We start from the raw sequence: 6,000 nt of genomic DNA, 5'->3' as shown, positions 1-6,000 counted from the left end.
ACATCAGTATTGATGAGACACAATACAAGAAATCATACAATATGATCTTTTTGTTTGATGTGTTAAGTGTGTAATAAAGCTGCAAGCAACTTGATGTCTTTTAATGGTGTTTTTGTGCTGTTAAAGTTTGTTTCGGTTAATAATCTCAGTGTTATGTGAAGAGGACTACCTTTACACAAACATTGCAAGTACCTAGAAAAGGTACACTGTCCAAACATAAAGATGAAAATTCAAGTCAACAGACACTTAATACAATATAGGCAGTGTCAACGCCGGTATCTGTTCTGAAAATCCCTCTGGATTATTGCACAGAAAAATCTTTCTGTTAATTTTATCCAACTAAATTCTGAGATTCCTTTGTTAAAGCCAAAAATAAAAAATAAAAAAAGATTTATGACAAAAATCAAACTTATACACTATAAACAATGACTTATGTTAATTACAACTCTTTATCCATTCAACAAAAGGTCTTCCCATGTCAAAAATCTGACAAATGACCTACATCCATCAGAAGAACAGAAATCTAATAGTTAACAGTCACAGTGGAATCACAAAGTGATTTTGAAAAGTGTAATTTATACCCACCTGTCCACTGTGGGGTTCAACCCTTCAAAATAATCTGGTTGTCAACTGTTGCCTGTTGTCACATAAAAGTTCTCTAGGTTACGATAACTGCAAATCTTTCACATGTGGTGATAATGTTACTCGCAGTCTAGTGACCTTACAGTTTTTCTATGTGCTTCAAACATATGTTGCACTATGTCAAGTTGGGGTCCTTGGATCAAAATAGACCTATTAGTTAACCTCAACACAGAGTGATACTATTCCCGCTGCTTATGCAACTGTACATTAAAATGTATTATGAACAAATTCATTGGCTACTAATTTAGCTTTCTAGAATAATAATGAAAGTTAATATATGAAGAAATTTCAGCATTTTTCATTTAGCTAAATGAAAACGCAAACTTGTTTGAACAATAAAAAAAAGTTAAAAAAGGATCAGTAATCATATTCAGACAGTTTCAAATATTAATATTTATCATAGCTATACAGCTACTTCACATCTTTCAGACCCTTCCACTGTTGAGCGATCTTCATTAGAAATCTTTTTGCAGACTGTAATAAAAGGACATGAATGAAAGATGAAGCTGTGCAAAGTGATGGGAGGAAAGAGTCAAGATAAATATACAGTATGTGGAAGGAGGAATACAAATTGTTCAGTTAATTACTTTATTATGTATTATATAATCATGCAACTTCCTATTGACCAAGACTTGTCAGATAATCATAAAAGTGATTGATTATTTTGTCTTATTAATTAGCAATTAATCGCATTCCTTTAAAATTGTGTTCACATATCCAAACATGTCAGCTTAGTGTTAGAAGTTGCTGCTGCTGAAAGCTGATACAGTAAGATTTGACTTCAATCTATCAATCCATCAATCCATCAATCTTGATTTAAACTTAGATAAACAATAGAAATCTGGAAAATATGAAATTAAACTGACATACACATCAATGGACCTATTTATTATCATATTTATATTTGACTTCTGAAACTAGACTCGGAGTTGTGAACACTTCTGCCCTTTTGTTAAACTGGGGAATAAGACCACCAAGTGAGGGTTTTATATCAAAGGTTGTTCCACAATAAGACTTGAGGGCAGTGACAAATGGTTGAGCCCAAGAGCATTGCTGAGGAGACAGCTATATTTGTATTTCCTCCAAATAAGCACACACAGGAGCATAAGAGATCAAGTATCACATTTTTATTGAATATATTGGCCTATTTTGTAGGGTGTGAAGTCCTCAGTATTTAGCTCCTAATGCCCTCTCCCCATCTTTCCCACTTCAGTGTCATCTTTCAAAAAGGAAAGAATGCAAACTACCACACATCATATAACATGATCCCCTTTTTGCCACATGTGGGGAACAAACACTTGACTTAGGGGAAGGTCAAGCTACAATCCTGGCCTTGTCTTCAGTTCATCTGTCAGGACACACACTACAACAGGACCATTTAAAGAAAGGGTTTAAAAATACATCTGCACCCTTGAGACAACACAAGTGCCTGTCTAGAAAAACCTGGAGACACAAATCTAATCACCTGTTCACTGCGGATTCCAAATCGGACAATAGACCTGTAAAAGATGCTTATAGAGGGTTAGGGTTAGCATATTATTTCCAGCATCTGAAGCTACTAGTCACGTCATACCTGCTAATAGTACAGTGTAGATCAGTGGTTCTCAAACTTGTTCATGTCAAGGACCCCTAAACTAATACAGATTACACTTTGGACCTGCAATTCATAAGAATTCGTCCCAGGCTCCCCCACCTGATTTTTGCTGTTAGATGTTTTATCAAAGAAAGTGTATGAAAACCATGACCAAAATAGTCATACATTCTGTCATTGTGTTACTTATTACTGAAATTATAGTGAAAATAAATTATTCCCTTTTTTGCTGGAAAGCAAAAAAGGACCACTGAGGGTCCTAAGACCCCACCCAACCATTGTTGTAGGTGTTATAATACGAACAAAAACATAAAAAAAGCTCCTTGTGTAAGAGAGTCACAGTCGACAAATGACATGTCAACAGCCACCTGTAAATGAAGCTGTCTTCCTCTGTTAACCTTTGACTCTCCGCAGCACAGAGGGGAGACAGATGGGTCATCGTCTGAGTCCACTCACTGACTTGTTATACTGTCAGAAATGCAGAGAGGCAATCTGATACAATGAGGAATATGATGAGTGAAAGTGATTTTCTTTTTAAAGAAGAAGAAGCAGTGTTATTTTCAAAACTGCAAAAGGAGTGCAATGTAAAATAGTAGTGATAAAGTAAGACTTTTTTTAAAAAAGAAGAAAGTGATTTTTTTAATAGTGTTTGTCGTCACTTCTCCAAATAATTTATCATCAGGCATTTGAAGACATGCCAGACGTTACAGCTGGAAAAAACTGAAAAACAACATGATGAAAATTTAAAAATGAAATGATAAACTGAGGTAACTCAAACATTAAAAAAAGCTGATTTCAAGTTTACCTTCTACTACTAAAAGTTTTTTTATTTAATTTGAGTCAGTTTTGTTACTTTTGCTGTTATAACTGAACTGAGGAGGTATGTCAGTTGCTGATAGTTGTTGATTGCCCCATTAAATGATGAATAAATGTAATGTAACATTTTCTTGCATTAAACAAGTTAATACAATATCTCAATAATAAACAAACCTCAAGTTTTAAATTCTGTAAACTCTAACATCGTATGCAGTTTGCTTGCAGATCGTTTTAATTTTTTTACCTTTTTATTACAACTAAAATCAAAATAATGAAACAGGCAAATTAAAGTCCAGCTGCTGTAACAGCTGCTGTAACAGGTTTGTACACTTTAACCTATAAAAATGTCCCTCTCACAATATTTAGACAACTTTTTATGGCCCTGATAATGTGATGATGTGTGATAATATCAGATATTTGACATCCGAGGAGAGTTGGATTGAGTCCAATTGGACTTAGTTGAAGATACTTAAAGATGTTACACCTCATCCAAGGGGATTCTTCAGTTCAAACCGACTGTTGGGGAGTCTCAGTTATTTAACCTGTATGGGTGGTTGTCAAGGTCTTTGAAATAGAACTGAAGAAGCCCATGGATGAGATACAAAATATCTTCACATATCTTCAACCAGGTTCAGTTTTACTCGATTCGACCCTCCTAGGATAACGAGACGTGGATAATCTTAATCAGATGTTTATGGCAGTCTCTAGAAAGCTAAAGCCCTCTGACCTCTGCTCAAGGATCATTTAGGAAAGGAATGTCTGTCAGCTGTCTGACTTCTAGGATTATCACACCCTCAAAAAACCTCTTCAAAACACTAAGATCTGACCCAGCCAGTCTTTTTGCAAACAAATGTGACATTTTGTAATGTAAAATGCTCAGAATCAGGTTTAGGGCCAACTGTGGAGGGTCAGAATTCATTCAAGCATGCTCTGCTCTGTGTTGGAGTATTGCCAGTAAGGCACTGCTGGAAACCTGACACTGCTTTCTTCCAGACAGCTCAATCGGAGTCATGTACACTGACATCAAAGGTCAGACGGTATAGACATACCAGAAGCCATACACTGTAGTTCAAGTTCAAGTTTATTTGTATGTCACCATTTCATGCAAGTGCAAGTGTTTTACAAGGTAACAACACATTTTAACAAATAAACAGAAAAGAAGGAGAGCAAAATATCACAAGAACTAAAAATAGCACATTAATGAAAGACGAACGTAAACGGTAACAATGACTCAGACTGTAGACTTGTTGGAAATAATATGTATAAAAATAGACTGAAGACCCCGACAATCATCACCTGTCTGTTCCTTCATGCCTTAAGACCGATACTGTTGTGGAGCCTAAATTAGTCACAGGGCTGCTGTTCTTAGATACATTTAAGTGTATAAAATCAACATTTTACATGTTCAATTTAGAGAAATATGTAATGATTTAAGACATTCAAATGTGTTGTGCACATCATGTGATATATCTAAATCAAACAGAATATGAGTGATACTGCTGCTGTAGTAACATATGCATTCTTATCACATGAACTCAAATATAGGCAGTGTATCTGGGTTTTCACCACTAGGTGTTGTGATTAGATAATCAAAAACTATTTTTTAAGGATTTCACACTTCACACACAGTATTTTTACATAATTCCTCCTCAAATTAAATATTATACAATAGTGAGACAATGTGATGTTCCTATTTGCAGCAATGGCAGAATTTCGTGGTCATTTATGAAGCAACAATGCATGAAGTGCTTTATTTATGATGGATTTTTTATAAACTTTAAGGCAAATTTTTCATAGGATGCAGTTGTCTTGTTTTTCCGGGTACATGGGTCCCGACTGGAAGAACAAATATTAGAACAGGGAATTAAAGTGCTATAAATATGATTATTGTTACACTTTCTATTGTCCTTCCTCCCTACAGAACAAATCTAATTAACTCTGGGATTTCATAAAAACGTGGACCTCTGCAAGTGTTTCTGCTATCATAAGGTATCATCATTTTCACAAGTTCTTAGATTAGCAACAGTAAGGCCTAATTTTGCTTCTTTGTCACAGCAAAGACTTGCAAGGCTTCTGCAACAGAATACCAGTGATATATGAGAGCTTCTCCACGGCTAAAGTCGGATCCTCTGCAGTGCCAAGGTGCATTAAGGAGATTACTGTAAAGACCAAAACAATGTCTGAACTTCAGAAACCAATCTGCCTGCCAGAACAATGTTTACAGAAGGTTTAAAAAATGCTGCATTAGAAGTGTCTTGATCTATTTATACCTTTTTAAATTCTGTCTTCAGTTTAACAGTATCTATTGTGTGGCACCACAGTTTACAGTGAGATGCATGTTTTATGTGTTCTCCCTAACGACATCATTGTTTCTATTTAAAACAAATGAATGAAGCAGAACACAATTCTTTTACATGCCTGAGGAAAACATCACATCAACACTCAGTTCATGTAGGTTTTAGTTTGGTTAAGCTCAATTAATTTGGTGATGACAGCAAAAGGGAAAGTTGGCCATTTATACACTACTAATTAACAATAATCATTTTGTCATTCAAAGAACAGCCTATGTATTTATTTCTCAATTTAAATTCATATCATTGCATTAAATTTGAAAAAAGCTAATTGTGATTGTTAAAGTTAAGGACTTCACTTCATCTACATCTGTCTGTGATAAAAAAGTGACAAAAAGATCAGTGATCAGTGATTAAAAAATGTGTGAAGGATCAGATCAGAGGCAAGAATACATGACCAAAGAGAATAAAACTACATGACCAAATAAAGAAAGACATTTCTGCTGAGTGAACACTGATCTGTCTATATAAGAAGGAGGGCCAGACACCCCCAAGGACCGACAGGCAACGAGTCAAGGTGAGTGACTCTCAGTCTTTTATTAGACAGAAGAAAGCCAGCAGCTTAATGAACAATGCAGGGCATGACCACTTATTGCCAGA

The sequence above is a fragment of the Scomber japonicus genome, chromosome 3 (genome assembly GCF_027409825.1).
Source record: "Scomber japonicus isolate fScoJap1 chromosome 3, fScoJap1.pri, whole genome shotgun sequence".
In the NCBI taxonomy this organism is placed as follows: domain Eukaryota; kingdom Metazoa; phylum Chordata; class Actinopteri; order Scombriformes; family Scombridae; genus Scomber; species Scomber japonicus.
Note: the sequence above shows the minus strand (reverse complement) of the source record.